The sequence below is a fragment of the Leuresthes tenuis genome, unplaced genomic scaffold (genome assembly GCF_036924035.1).
Source record: "Leuresthes tenuis unplaced genomic scaffold, fLeuTen1.0.hap1 SCAF_1, whole genome shotgun sequence".
Taxonomy (NCBI): domain Eukaryota; kingdom Metazoa; phylum Chordata; class Actinopteri; order Atheriniformes; family Atherinopsidae; genus Leuresthes; species Leuresthes tenuis.
The window spans coordinates 43963825-43977788 of NW_027325355.1; the positions used below are offsets into that span (position 1 = coordinate 43963825).

Sequence of the window (13964 nt, forward strand, 5' to 3'; positions counted from 1 at the left end):
TTCCTCTATGCAACCAAATAATTGCCGAGAAAAGCTGACTTGTAGTGGGCACATCTTCTTCTCTGATGTGATTATTCTCTCCAGCTGAAACTGAGACTCTCAGATTACCTCATGTCTGCCAACAAAGCAGCAGCAGCTGAAGATGACCAACTTCCTCATGTGTCACAGGGTGATCAGACGTTGCAACAAAACACATGCAGGTGGTAGAGAGAAGAGAAACAGCTTACAGCACCTGGTATTCCCAAGCAGTCTCCCATTGAAGTACAAACCAGACCCAACCCTACTTGGCTTCCGAGATAAGACAAGGTGGGGCTTATTCAGGGTGGTGTGGCGGTAAGCGACAATATCTGTTACAAATGTGAATTATATAGGTACTGGAATCATACACTTGCTCTATGAAACCAGATAATTGCCGAGAAAGGCTGATGTGTAGTGGGCATATCATCTTCTCTGATGTGATCATTCTCTTCAGCTGAAACTGAGACTCTCAGATCACTTCGTGTCTGCCAACAAAGCAGCAGCTGCTGAAGATGACCAACTTCCTCATGTGTCACAGGGTGATCAGACGTTGCAACAAAAGACATGCAGGTTGTAGAGAGAAGAGAAAACGCTTACAGCACCTGGTATTCCCAAGCAGTCTCCCATTAAAGTACTAACCAGGCCCAACCCTCCTTGGCTTCCGAGATCAGACGAGGTCGGGCTTATTCAGGGTGGTGTGGCCGTAAGGAACAATTTCTGTGACAAATGTGCATTATATAGGTACTGGAATCATACACTTCCTCTATGTAACCAGATAATTGCAGAGAAAGGCTGACTTGTTATGGAAACATCTTCTTCCCTGATGTGATTATTCTCTGCAGCTGAAACTGAGACTCTCAGATCACTTCGTGTCTGCCAACAAAGCAGCAGCAGCTGAAGATGACCAACTTCCTCATGTGTCACAGGGTGATCAGACGTTGCAACAAAAGACATGCAGGTTGTAGAGAGAAGAGAAAACTCTTACAGAACCTGGTATTCCCAAGCAGTCTCCCATTAAAGTACTAACCAGGCCCAACCCTCCTTGGCTTCCGAGATCAGACGAGGTCGGGCTTATTCAGGGTGGTGTGGCCGTAAGGAACAATTTCTGTGACAAATGTGCATTATATAGGTACTGGAATCATACAATTCCTCTATGTAACCAGATAATTGCAGAGAAAGGCTGACTTGTTATGGGCACATCTTCTTCCCTGATGTGATTATTCTCTGCAGCTGAAACTGAGACTCTCAGATCACTTCGTGTCTGCCAACAAATCAACAGCAGCTGAAGATGACCAACTTCGTCATGTGTCACAGGGTGATCAGACGTTGCAACAAAAGACATGCAGGTGGTCGAGAGAAGACAAAAAGCTTACAGCTCCTGGTATTCCCAAGCGGTCTCCCATTTAAGTACTAACCAGGCCCAACCCTCCTTGGCTTCCGAGATCAGACGAGGTCGGGCTTATTCAGGGTGGTGTGGCCGTAAGGAACAATTTCTGTGACAAATGTGCATTATATAGGTACTGGAATCATACAATTCCTCTATGTAACCAGATAATTGCAGAGAAAGGCTGACTTGTTATGGGCACATCTTCTTCCCTGATGTGATAATTCTCTGCAGCTGAAACTGAGACTCTCAGATCACTTCGTGTCTGCCAACAAAGCAGCAGCAGCTGAAGATGACCAACTTCGTCATGTGTCACAGGGTGATCAGACGTTGCAACAAAAGACATGCAGGTGGTCGAGAGAAGACAAAAAGCTTACAGCTCCTGGTATTCCCAAGCGGTCTCCCATTTAAGTACTAACCAGGCCCAACCCTCCTTGGCTTCCGAGATCAGACGAGGTCGGGCATGTTCAGGGTGGTGTGGCCGTAAGCAACAATGTCTCTGACAAATGTGCATTATATAGGTACTGGAATCATACGGTTCCTCTATGCAACCAGATAATTGCCGAGAAAGGCTGATGTGTAGCGGGCAAATCATCTTCTCTGATGTGATCATTCTCTGCAACTTAAACTGAGACTCTCAGATCACTTCGTGTCAGCCAACAAAGCAGCAGCAGCTGAAGATGACCAACTTCCTCATGTGTCACAGGGTGATCAGACGTTGCAACAAAAGACATGCAGGTGGTAGAGAGAAGAGAAGAAGCTTACAGCACCTGGTATTCCCAAGCAGTCTCCCATCCAAGTACTAAGGAGGCTCAACCCTGCTTGGCTTCCGAGATCAGACATGTTCAGGGTGGTGTGGCCGTAAGCAACAATGTGTCTGACAAATGTGCATTATATAAGTACAGGAATCATACGGTTCCTCTATGTAACCAGATAATTGCTGAGAAAGGCTGATCTGTAGTGGGCACATCTTCTTCCCTGAAGTGATTGTTCTCTTTAGCTGAAACTGAGACTCTCAGATCACTTCGTGTCTTCCAACAAAGCAGCAGCAGCTGAAGATGGCCAACTTCCTCATGTGTCACAGGGTGATCAGACGTTGCAACAAAAGACATGCAGGTGGTAGAGAGAAGAGAAAAAGCTTAAGGCACCTGGTATTCCCAAGCGGTATCCCATTCAAGTACTAACCAGGCCCAACCCTGCTTGGCTTCCGAGATCAGACGAGGTTGGGCTTATTCAGGGTGGTGTGGCCGTAAGCAACAATATCGGTGACAAATGTGCATTATATAGGTACTGGAATCATACACTTCCTCTGTATAACCAGATAATTGCCGAAAAAGGCTGACTTGTAGTGGATTCATCTTCCTCCTTGATGTGATTATTCTCTGGAGCTGAAACTGAGACTCTCAGATCACCTCGTGTCTATCAACAAAGCAGCAGCAGCTGAAGATGACCAACTTCCTCATGTGTCACAGGGTGATCAGACGTTGCAAAAAAACACATGCAGGTGGTAGAGAGAAGAGAAACAGCTTACAGCACCTGGTATTCCCAAGCAGTCTCCCATTGAAGTACAAACCAGACCCAACCCTGCTTGGCTTCCGAGATAAGACAAGGTGGGGCTTATTCAGGGTGGTGTGGCGGTAAGCGACAATATCTGTTACAAATGTGAATTATATAGGTACTGGAATCATACACTTGCTCTATGAAACCAGATAATTGCCGAGAAAGGCTGATGTGTAGTGGGCATATCATCTTCTCTGATGTGATCATTCTCTTCAGCTGAAACTGAGACTCTCAGATCACTTCGTGTCTGCCAACAAAGCAGCAGCTGCTGAAGATGACCAACTTCCTCATGTGTCACAGGGTGATCAGACGTTGCAACAAAAGACATGCAGGTTGTAGAGAGAAGAGAAAACGCTTACAGCACCTGGTATTCCCAAGCAGTCTCCCATTCAAGTACTAACCAGGACCAACCCTGCTTGGCTTCTGAGATCAGACGAGGTCGGGCATGTTCAGGGTGGTGTGGCCGTAAGCAGCAATGTATCTGACAAATGTGCATTATATAGGCACTGGAATCATACGGTTCCTCTATGCAACCAGATAATTGCCGAGAAAGGCTGATGTGTAGCGGGTGTATCATCTTCTCTGATGTGATCATTCTCTTCAGCTGAAACTGAGACTCTCAGATCACTTCGTGTCTGCCAACAAAGCAGCAGCTGCTGAAGATGACCAACTTCCTCATGTGTCACAGGGTGATCAGACGTTGCAACAAAAGACATGCAGGTTGTAGAGAGAAGAGAAAACGCTTACAGCACCTGGTATTCCCAAGCAGTCTCCCATTAAAGTACTAACCAGGCCCAACCCTCCTTGGCTTCCGAGATCAGACGAGGTCGGGCTTATTCAGGGTGGTGTGGCCATAAGGAACAATTTCTGTGACAAATGTGCATTATATAGGTACTGGAATCATACACTTCCTCTATGTAACCAGATAATTGCAGAGAAAGGCTGACTTGTTATGGAAACATCTTCTTCCCTGATGTGATTATTCTCTGCAGCTGAAACTGAGACTCTCAGATCACTTCGTGTCTGCCAACAAAGCAGCAGCAGCTGAAGATGACCAACTTCCTCATGTGTCACAGGGTGATCAGACGTTGCAACAAAAGACATGCAGGTGGTCGAGAGAAGACAAAAAGCTTACAGCTCCTGGTATTCCCAAGCGGTCTCCCATTTAAGTACTAACCAGGCCCAACCCTCCTTGGCTTCCGAGATCAGACGAGGTCGGGCATGTTCAGGGTGGTGTGGCCGTAAGCAACAATGTCTCTGACAAATGTGCATTATATAGGTACTGGAATCATACGGTTCCTCTATGCAACCAGATAATTGCCGAGAAAGGCTGATGTGTAGCGGGCAAATCATCTTCTCTGATGTGATCATTCTCTGCAACTTAAACTGAGACTCTCAGATCACTTCGTGTCAGCCAACAAAGCAGCAGCAGCTGAAGATGACCAACTTCCTCATGTGTCACAGGGTGATCAGACGTTGCAACAAAAGACATGCAGGTGGTAGAGAGAAGAGAAGAAGCTTACAGCACCTGGTATTCCCAAGCAGTCTCCCATCCAAGTACTAAGGAGGTTCAACCCTGCTTGGCTTCCGAGATCAGACGAGGTCGGGCATGTTCAGGGTGGTGTGGCCGTAAGCAACAATGTGTCTGACAAATGTGCATTATATAAGTACAAGAATCATACGGTTCCTCTATGTAACCAGATAATTGCTGAGAAAGGCTGATCTGTAGTGGGCACATCTTCTTCCCTGAAGTGATTATTCTCTTTAGCTGAAACTGAGACTCTCAGATCACTTCGTGTCTTCCAACAAAGCAGCAGCAGCTGAAGATGGCCAACTTCCTCATGTGTCACAGGGTGATCAGACGTTGCAACAAAAGACATGCAGGTGGTAGAGAGAAGAGAAAAAGCTTACAGCACCTGGTATTCCCAAGCGGTCTCCCATTCAAGTACTAACCAGGCCCAACCCTGCTTGGCTTCCGAGATCAGACGAGGTTGGGCTTATTCAGGGTGGTGTGGCCGTAAGCAACAATATCGGTGACAAATGTGCATTATATAGGTACTGGAATCATACACTTCCTCTGTATAACCAGATAATTGCCGAAAAAGGCTGACTTGTAGTGGATTCATCTTCCTCCTTGATGTGATTATTCTCTGGAGCTGAAACTGAGACTCTCAGATCACCTCGTGTCTATCAACAAAGCAGTAGCAGCTGAAGATGACCAACTTCTTCACGTGTCACAGGGTGATCAGACGTTGCAACAAAAGACATGCAGGTGGTAGAGAGAAGAGAAAAAGCTTACAGCACCTGGTATTCCCAAGCTGACTCCTATCCAAGTACTAACCAGGTACAACCCTGCTTGGCGTCCGAGATCAGACGAGGTCGGGCTTATTCAGGGTGGTGTGGCCGTAAGCAACAATGTCTCTGACAAATGTGCATTATATAGGTACTGGAATCATACGGTTCCTCTATGCAACCAGATAATTGCCGAGAAAGGCTGATGTGTAGCGGACAAATCATCTTCTCTGATGTGATCATTCTCTGCAACTGAAACTGAGACTCTCAGATCACCTCGTGTCTATCAACAAAGCAGCAGCAGCTGAAGATGACCAACTTCTTCACGTGTCACAGGGTGATCAGACGTTGCAACAAAAGACATGCAGGTGGTAGAGAGAAGAGAAAAAGCTTACAGCACCTGGTATTCCCAAGCTGTCTCCTATCCAAGTACTAACCAGGTACAACCCTGCTTGGCGTCCGAGATCAGACGAGGTCGGGCTTATTCAGGGTGGTGTGGCCGTAAGCAACAATGTCTCTGACAAATGTGCATTATATAGGTACTGGAATCATACGGTTCCTCTATGCAACCAGATAATTGCCGAGAAAGGCTGATGTGTAGCGGGCGAATCATCTTCTTCCCTGACGTGATAATTTTCTCCAGCTGAACATGAGACTCTCAGATCACTTCGTGTCTGCCAACAAAGCAGCAGAAGCTGAAGATGACCAACTTCCTCATGTGTCACAGGGTGATCAGACGTTGCAACAAAAGACATGCAGGTGGTAGAGAGAAGAGAAAAAGCTTAAGGTACCTGGTATTCCCAAGCGGTCTCCCATTCAAGTACTAACCAGGCCCAACCGTGCTTGGCTTCCGAGATCAGACGAGGTCGGGCTTATTCAGGGTGGTGTGGCCGTAAGCAACAATATCGGTGACAAATGTGCATTATATAGGTACTGGAATCATACACTTCCTCTGTATAACCAGATAATTGCCGAAAAAGGCTGACTTGTAGTGGGTTCATCCTCCTCCTTGATGTGATTATTCTCTGGAGCTGAAACTGAGACTCTCAGATCACTTCATGTCTGCCAACAAAGCAGCAGCAGCAGCTGAAGATGACTAACTTCTTCACGTGTCACAGGGTGATCAGACGTTGCAACAAAAGACATGCAGGTGGTAGAGAGAAGAGAAAAAGCGTACAGCACCTGGTATTCCCAAGCTGTCTCCCATCCAAGTACTAACCAGGTACAACCCTGCTTGGCGTCCGAGATCAGACGAGGTCGGGCTTATTCAGGGTGGTGTGGCCGTAAGCAACAATGTCTCTGACAAATGTGCATTATATAGGTAATGGAATCATACGGTTCCTCTATGCAACCAGATAATTGCCGAGAAAGGCTGATGTGTAGCGGGCAAATCATCTTCTCTGATGTGATCATTATCTGCAACTGAAACTGAGACTCTCAGATCACTTCGTGTCAGCCAACAAAGCAGCAGCAGCTGAAGATGACCAACTTCTTCACGTGTCACAGGGTGATCAGACGTTGCAACAAAAGACATGCAGGTGGTAGAGAGAAGAGATAAAGCTTACAGCACCTGGTATTCCCAAGCTGTCTCCCATCCAAGTACTAACCAGGTACAACCCTGCTTGGCGTCCGAGATCAGACGAGGTCGGGCTTATTCAGGGTGGTGTGGCCGTAAGCAACAATGTCTCTGACAAATGTGCATTATATAGGTACTGGAATCATACGGTTCCTCTATGCAACCAGATAATTGCCGAGAAAGGCTGATGTGTAGCGGACAAATCATCTTCTCTGATGTGATCATTCTCTGCAACTGAAACTGAGACTCTCAGATCACCTCGTGTCTATCAACAAAGCAGCAGCAGCTGAAGATGACCAACTTCTTCACGTGTCACAGGGTGATCAGACGTTGCAACAAAAGACATGCAGGTGGTAGAGAGAAGAGAAAAAGCTTACAGCACCTGGTATTCCCAAGCTGTCTCCTATCCAAGTACTAACCAGGTACAACCCTGCTTGGCGTCCGAGATCAGACGAGGTCGGGCTTATTCAGGGTGGTGTGGCCGTAAGCAACAATGTCTCTGACAAATGTGCATTATATAGGTACTGGAATCATACGGTTCCTCTATGCAACCAGATAATTGCCGAGAAAGGCTGATGTGTAGCGGGCAAATCATCTTCTTCCCTGACGTGATAATTTTCTCCAGCTGAACATGAGACTCTCAGATCACTTCGTGTCTGCCAACAAAGCAGCAGAAGCTGAAGATGACCAACTTCCTCATGTGTCACAGGGTGATCAGACGTTGCAACAAAAGACATGCAGGTGGTAGAGAGAAGAGAAAAAGCTTAAGGTACCTGGTATTCCCAAGCGGTCTCCCATTCAAGTACTAACCAGGCCCAACCGTGCTTGGCTTCCGAGATCAGACGAGGTCGGGCTTATTCAGGGTGGTGTGGCCGTAAGCAACAATATCGGTGACAAATGTGCATTATATAGGTACTGGAATCATACACTTCCTCTGTATAACCAGATAATTGCCGAAAAAGGCTGACTTGTTGTGGGTTCATCTTCCTCCTTGATGTGATTATTCTCTGGAGCTGAAACTGAGACTCTCAGATCACTTCATGTCTGCCAACAAAGCAGCAGCAGCAGCTGAAGATGACCAACTTCCTCATGTGTCACAGGGTGATCAGACGTTGCAACAAAAGACATGCAGGTGGTAGAGAGAAGAGAAAAAGCTTACAGCACCTGGTATTCCCAAGCTGACTCCTATCCAAGTACTAACCAGGTACAACCCTGCTTGGCGTCCGAGATCAGACGAGGTCGGGCTTATTCAGGGTGGTGTGGCCGTAAGCAACAATGTCTCTGACAAATGTGCATTATATAGGTACTGGAATCATACGGTTCCTCTATGCAACCAGATAATTGCCGAGAAAGGCTGATGTGTAGCGGACAAATCATCTTCTCTGATGTGATCATTCTCTGCAACTGAAACTGAGACTCTCAGATCACCTCGTGTCTATCAACAAAGCAGCAGCAGCTGAAGATGACCAACTTCTTCACGTGTCACAGGGTGATCAGACGTTGCAACAAAAGACATGCAGGTGGTAGAGAGAAGAGAAAAAGCTTACAGCACCTGGTATTCCCAAGCTGTCTCCTATCCAAGTACTAACCAGGTACAACCCTGCTTGGCTTCCGAGATCAGACGAGGTCGGGCTTATTCAGGGTGGTGTGGCCGTAAGCAACAATGTCTCTGACAAATGTGCATTATATAGGTACTGGAATCATACGGTTCCTCTATGCAACCAGATAATTGCCGAGAAAGGCTGATGTGTAGCGGGCAAATCATCTTCTTCCCTGACGTGATAATTTTCTCCAGCTGAACATGAGACTCTCAGATCACTTCGTGTCTGCCAACAAAGCAGCAGAAGCTGAAGATGACCAACTTCCTCATGTGTCACAGGGTGATCAGACGTTGCAACAAAAGACATGCAGGTGGTAGAGAGAAGAGAAAAAGCTTAAGGTACCTGGTATTCCCAAGCGGTCTCCCATTCAAGTACTAACCAGGCCCAACCGTGCTTGGCTTCCGAGTTCAGACGAGGTCGGGCTTATTCAGGGTGGTGTGGCCGTAAGCAACAATATCGGTGACAAATGTGCATTATATAGGTACTGGAATCATACACTTCCTCTGTATAACCAGATAATTGCCGAAAAAGGCTGACTTGTAGTGGGTTCATCTTCCTCCTTGATGTGATTATTCTCTGGAGCTGAAACTGAGGCTCTCAGATCACTTTGTGTCTGCCAACAAAGCAGCAGCAGCTGAAGATGACCAACTTCTTCACGTGTCACAGGGTGATCAGACGTTGCAACAAAAGACATGCAGGTGGTAGAGAGAAGAGAAAAAGCGTACAGCACCTGGTATTCCCAAGCTGTCTCCCATCCAAGTACTAACCAGGTACAACCCTGCTTGGCGTCCGAGATCAGACGAGGTCGGGCTTATTCAGGGTGGTGTGGCCGTAAGCAACAATGTCTCTGACAAATGTGCATTATATAGGTAATGGAATCATACGGTTCCTCTATGCAACCAGATAATTGCCGAGAAAGGCTGATGTGTAGCGGGCAAATCATCTTCTCTGATGTGATCATTATCTGCAACTGAAACTGAGACTCTCAGATCACTTCGTGTCAGCCAACAAAGCAGCAGCAGCTGAAGATGACCAACTTCTTCACGTGTCACAGGGTGATCAGACGTTGCAACAAAAGACATGCAGGTGGTAGAGAGAAGAGATAAAGCTTACAGCACCTGGTATTCCCAAGCTGTCTCCCATCCAAGTACTAACCAGGTACAACCCTGCTTGGCGTCCGAGATCAGACGAGGTCGGGCTTATTCAGGGTGGTGTGGCCGTAAGCAACAATGTCTCTGACAAATGTGCATTATATAGGTACTGGAATCATACGGTTCCTCTATGCAACCAGATAATTGCCGAGAAAGGCTGATGTGTAGCGGACAAATCATCTTCTCTGATGTGATCATTCTCTGCAACTGAAACTGAGACTCTCAGATCACCTCGTGTCTATCAACAAAGCAGCAGCAGCTGAAGATGACCAACTTCTTCACGTGTCACAGGGTGATCAGACGTTGCAACAAAAGACATGCAGGTGGTAGAGAGAAGAGAAAAAGCTTACAGCACCTGGTATTCCCAAGCTGTCTCCTATCCAAGTACTAACCAGGTACAACCCTGCTTGGCGTCCGAGATCAGACGAGGTCGGGCTTATTCAGGGTGGTGTGGCCGTAAGCAACAATGTCTCTGACAAATGTGCATTATATAGGTACTGGAATCATACGGTTCCTCTATGCAACCAGATAATTGCCGAGAAAGGCTGATGTGTAGCGGGCAAATCATCTTCTTCCCTGACGTGATAATTTTCTCCAGCTGAACATGAGACTCTCAGATCACTTCGTGTCTGCCAACAAAGCAGCAGAAGCTGAAGATGACCAACTTCCTCATGTGTCACAGGGTGATCAGACGTTGCAACAAAAGACATGCAGGTGGTAGAGAGAAGAGAAAAAGCTTAAGGTACCTGGTATTCCCAAGCGGTCTCCCATTCAAGTACTAACCAGGCCCAACCGTGCTTGGCTTCCGAGATCAGACGAGGTCGGGCTTATTCAGGGTGGTGTGGCCGTAAGCAACAATATCGGTGACAAATGTGCATTATATAGGTACTGGAATCATACACTTCCTCTGTATAACCAGATAATTGCCGAAAAAGGCTGACTTGTTGTGGGTTCATCTTCCTCCTTGATGTGATTATTCTCTGGAGCTGAAACTGAGACTCTCAGATCACTTCATGTCTGCCAACAAAGCAGCAGCAGCAGCTGAAGATGACCAACTTCCTCATGTGTCACAGGGTGATCAGACGTTGCAACAAAAGACATGCAGGTGGTAGAGAGAAGAGAAAAAGCTTACAGCACCTGGTATTCCCAAGCTGACTCCTATCCAAGTACTAACCAGGTACAACCCTGCTTGGCGTCCGAGATCAGACGAGGTCGGGCTTATTCAGGGTGGTGTGGCCGTAAGCAACAATGTCTCTGACAAATGTGCATTATATAGGTACTGGAATCATACGGTTCCTCTATGCAACCAGATAATTGCCGAGAAAGGCTGATGTGTAGCGGACAAATCATCTTCTCTGATGTGATCATTCTCTGCAACTGAAACTGAGACTCTCAGATCACCTCGTGTCTATCAACAAAGCAGCAGCAGCTGAAGATGACCAACTTCTTCACGTGTCACAGGGTGATCAGACGTTGCAACAAAAGACATGCAGGTGGTAGAGAGAAGAGAAAAAGCTTACAGCACCTGGTATTCCCAAGCTGTCTCCTATCCAAGTACTAACCAGGTACAACCCTGCTTGGCTTCCGAGATCAGACGAGGTCGGGCTTATTCAGGGTGGTGTGGCCGTAAGCAACAATGTCTCTGACAAATGTGCATTATATAGGTACTGGAATCATACGGTTCCTCTATGCAACCAGATAATTGCCGAGAAAGGCTGATGTGTAGCGGGCAAATCATCTTCTTCCCTGACGTGATAATTTTCTCCAGCTGAACATGAGACTCTCAGATCACTTCGTGTCTGCCAACAAAGCAGCAGAAGCTGAAGATGACCAACTTCCTCATGTGTCACAGGGTGATCAGACGTTGCAACAAAAGACATGCAGGTGGTAGAGAGAAGAGAAAAAGCTTAAGGTACCTGGTATTCCCAAGCGGTCTCCCATTCAAGTACTAACCAGGCCCAACCGTGCTTGGCTTCCGAGTTCAGACGAGGTCGGGCTTATTCAGGGTGGTGTGGCCGTAAGCAACAATATCGGTGACAAATGTGCATTATATAGGTACTGGAATCATACACTTCCTCTGTATAACCAGATAATTGCCGAAAAAGGCTGACTTGTAGTGGGTTCATCTTCCTCCTTGATGTGATTATTCTCTGGAGCTGAAACTGAGACTCTCAGATCACCTCGTGTCTATCAACAAAGCAGCAGCAGCTGAAGATGACTAACTTCTTCACGTGTCACAGGGTGATCAGACGTTGCAACAAAAGACATGCAGGTGGTAGAGAGAAGAGAAAAAGCGTACAGCACCTGGTATTCCCAAGCTGTCTCCCATCCAAGTACTAACCAGGTACAACCCTGCTTGGCGTCCGAGATCAGACGAGGTCGGGCTTATTCAGGGTGGTGTGGCCGTAAGCAACAATGTCTCTGACAAATGTGCATTATATAGGTAATGGAATCATACGGTTCCTCTATGCAACCAGATAATTGCCGAGAAAGGCTGATGTGTAGCGGGCAAATCATCTTCTCTGATGTGATCATTATCTGCAACTGAAACTGAGACTCTCAGATCACTTCGTGTCAGCCAACAAAGCAGCAGCAGCTGAAGATGACCAACTTCTTCACGTGTCACAGGGTGATCAGACGTTGCAACAAAAGACATGCAGGTGGTAGAGAGAAGAGATAAAGCTTACAGCACCTGGTATTCCCAAGCTGTCTCCCATCCAAGTACTAACCAGGTACAACCCTGCTTGGCGTCCGAGATCAGACGAGGTCGGGCTTATTCAGGGTGGTGTGGCCGTAAGCAACAATGTCTCTGACAAATGTGCATTATATAGGTACTGGAATCATACGGTTCCTCTATGCAACCAGATAATTGCCGAGAAAGGCTGATGTGTAGCGGGCAAATCATCTTCTCTGATGTGATCATTATCTGCAACTGAAACTGAGACTCTCAGATCACTTCGTGTCAGCCAACAAAGCAGCAGCAGCTGAAGATGACCAACTTCCTCATGTGTCACAGGGTGATCAGAAGTTGCAACAAAAGACATGCAGGTGGTAGAGAGAAGAGAAGAAGCTTACAGCACCTGGTATTCCCAAGCAGTCTCCCATCCAAGTACTAAGGAGGCCCAACCCTGCTTGGCTTCCGAGATCAGACGAGGTCGGGCTTATTCAGGGTGGTGTGGCCGTAAGCAACAATGTCTGTGACAAATGTGCATTATATAGGTACTGGAATCATACACTTCCTCTGTATAACCAGATAATTGCCGAAAAAGGCTGACTTATAGTGGGTTCATCTTCCTCCTTGATGTGATTATTCTCTGGAGCTGAAACTGAGACTCTCAGATCACCTCGTGTCTATCAACAAAGCAGCAGCAGCTGAAGATGACCAGCTTCTTCACGTGTCACAGGGTGATCAGACGTTGCAACAAAAGACATGTAGGTGGTAGAGAGAAGAGAAAAAGCTTACAGCACCTGGTATTCCCAAGCAGTCTCCCATCAAGTACTAAGCAGGCCTAAACCTGCTTGGCTTCCGAGATCAGACGAGGTCGGGCTTATTCAGGGTGGTTTGGCCGTAAGCGACAATGTCTGTGACAAATGTGCATTATATAGGTACTGGAATCATACGGTTCCTCTATGCAACCAAATAATTGCAGAGAAAAGCTGACTTATAGTGGGTTCATCTTCCTCCTTGATGTGATTATTCTCTGGAGCTGAAACTGAGACTCTCAGATCACCTCGTGTCTATCAACAAAGCAGCAGGAGCTGAAGATGACCAACTTCCTCATGTGTCACAGGGTGATCAGACGTTGCAACAAAAGACATGCAGGTGGTCGAGAGAAGACAAAAAGCTTACAGCACCTGGTAATCCCAAGCAGTCTCCCATCTAAGTACTAACCAGGCCCAACCCTACTTGGCTTCCGAGATAAGACAAGGTGGGGCTTATTCAGGGTGGTGTGGCGGTAAGCAAATATATTTGTTACAAATGTGAATTATATAGGTACTGGAATCATACACTTCCTCTATGAAACCAGATAATTGCCGAGAAAGGCTGATGTGTAGTGGGCATATCATCTTCTCTGATGTGATCATTCTCTTCAGCTGAAACTGAGACTCTTAGATCACTTCGTGTCTGCCAACAAAGCAGCAGCAGCTGAAGATGACCAACTTCCTCATGTGTCACAGGGTGATCAGGCGTTGCAACAAAACACATGCAGGTGGTAGAGAGAAGAGAAACAGCTTACAGCACCTGGTTTTCCCAAGCAGTCTCCCATTGAAGTACAAACCAGACCCAACCCTGCTTGGCTTCCGAGATAAGACAAGGTGGGGCTTATTCAGGGTGGTGTGGCGGTAAGCGACAATATCTGTTACAAATGTGAATTATATAG

At 46.7% G+C, this 13964-nt stretch overlaps 1 non-coding gene and 30 pseudogenes across 1 annotated transcript; all 31 read right to left on the minus strand.

The window, feature by feature from the left end:
• Positions 1–608: 608 nt before the first annotated feature.
• LOC140288596 (5S ribosomal RNA) lies at positions 609–727 on the minus strand (annotated as a pseudogene).
• Positions 728–996: 269 nt separating this feature from the next.
• Positions 997–1115, minus strand: LOC140293236 (5S ribosomal RNA; annotated as a pseudogene).
• A 269-nt stretch (positions 1116–1384) lies between these two features.
• Positions 1385–1503, minus strand: LOC140281512 (5S ribosomal RNA; annotated as a pseudogene).
• A 269-nt stretch (positions 1504–1772) lies between these two features.
• On the minus strand, positions 1773–1891 carry LOC140300712 (5S ribosomal RNA; annotated as a pseudogene).
• Positions 1892–2538: 647 nt separating this feature from the next.
• LOC140273089 (5S ribosomal RNA) lies at positions 2539–2657 on the minus strand (annotated as a pseudogene).
• Positions 2658–3314: 657 nt separating this feature from the next.
• Positions 3315–3433, minus strand: LOC140317753 (5S ribosomal RNA; annotated as a pseudogene).
• A 269-nt stretch (positions 3434–3702) lies between these two features.
• On the minus strand, positions 3703–3821 carry LOC140290945 (5S ribosomal RNA; annotated as a pseudogene).
• Positions 3822–4090: 269 nt separating this feature from the next.
• On the minus strand, positions 4091–4209 carry LOC140300714 (5S ribosomal RNA; annotated as a pseudogene).
• A 269-nt stretch (positions 4210–4478) lies between these two features.
• On the minus strand, positions 4479–4597 carry LOC140291723 (5S ribosomal RNA; annotated as a pseudogene).
• Positions 4598–4866: 269 nt separating this feature from the next.
• LOC140299107 (5S ribosomal RNA) lies at positions 4867–4985 on the minus strand. Its single transcript, XR_011914688.1, has one exon. It is a non-coding gene; the product is annotated as a 5S ribosomal RNA (ribosomal RNA).
• A 269-nt stretch (positions 4986–5254) lies between these two features.
• Positions 5255–5373, minus strand: LOC140292243 (5S ribosomal RNA; annotated as a pseudogene).
• Positions 5374–5642: 269 nt separating this feature from the next.
• On the minus strand, positions 5643–5761 carry LOC140290048 (5S ribosomal RNA; annotated as a pseudogene).
• Positions 5762–6033: 272 nt separating this feature from the next.
• Positions 6034–6152, minus strand: LOC140267011 (5S ribosomal RNA; annotated as a pseudogene).
• A 272-nt stretch (positions 6153–6424) lies between these two features.
• On the minus strand, positions 6425–6543 carry LOC140293838 (5S ribosomal RNA; annotated as a pseudogene).
• A 269-nt stretch (positions 6544–6812) lies between these two features.
• On the minus strand, positions 6813–6931 carry LOC140290594 (5S ribosomal RNA; annotated as a pseudogene).
• A 269-nt stretch (positions 6932–7200) lies between these two features.
• LOC140290050 (5S ribosomal RNA) lies at positions 7201–7319 on the minus strand (annotated as a pseudogene).
• A 272-nt stretch (positions 7320–7591) lies between these two features.
• LOC140267017 (5S ribosomal RNA) lies at positions 7592–7710 on the minus strand (annotated as a pseudogene).
• A 272-nt stretch (positions 7711–7982) lies between these two features.
• Positions 7983–8101, minus strand: LOC140292244 (5S ribosomal RNA; annotated as a pseudogene).
• A 269-nt stretch (positions 8102–8370) lies between these two features.
• Positions 8371–8489, minus strand: LOC140277588 (5S ribosomal RNA; annotated as a pseudogene).
• Positions 8490–8761: 272 nt separating this feature from the next.
• Positions 8762–8880, minus strand: LOC140311133 (5S ribosomal RNA; annotated as a pseudogene).
• Positions 8881–9149: 269 nt separating this feature from the next.
• LOC140293839 (5S ribosomal RNA) lies at positions 9150–9268 on the minus strand (annotated as a pseudogene).
• A 269-nt stretch (positions 9269–9537) lies between these two features.
• LOC140290595 (5S ribosomal RNA) lies at positions 9538–9656 on the minus strand (annotated as a pseudogene).
• Positions 9657–9925: 269 nt separating this feature from the next.
• LOC140290051 (5S ribosomal RNA) lies at positions 9926–10044 on the minus strand (annotated as a pseudogene).
• Positions 10045–10316: 272 nt separating this feature from the next.
• LOC140267024 (5S ribosomal RNA) lies at positions 10317–10435 on the minus strand (annotated as a pseudogene).
• A 272-nt stretch (positions 10436–10707) lies between these two features.
• Positions 10708–10826, minus strand: LOC140292245 (5S ribosomal RNA; annotated as a pseudogene).
• Positions 10827–11095: 269 nt separating this feature from the next.
• LOC140277594 (5S ribosomal RNA) lies at positions 11096–11214 on the minus strand (annotated as a pseudogene).
• A 272-nt stretch (positions 11215–11486) lies between these two features.
• Positions 11487–11605, minus strand: LOC140311144 (5S ribosomal RNA; annotated as a pseudogene).
• A 269-nt stretch (positions 11606–11874) lies between these two features.
• Positions 11875–11993, minus strand: LOC140293840 (5S ribosomal RNA; annotated as a pseudogene).
• A 269-nt stretch (positions 11994–12262) lies between these two features.
• LOC140290596 (5S ribosomal RNA) lies at positions 12263–12381 on the minus strand (annotated as a pseudogene).
• Positions 12382–12650: 269 nt separating this feature from the next.
• On the minus strand, positions 12651–12769 carry LOC140271434 (5S ribosomal RNA; annotated as a pseudogene).
• Positions 12770–13038: 269 nt separating this feature from the next.
• On the minus strand, positions 13039–13156 carry LOC140294438 (5S ribosomal RNA; annotated as a pseudogene).
• Between the last annotated feature and the right edge of the window lie 808 nt (positions 13157–13964).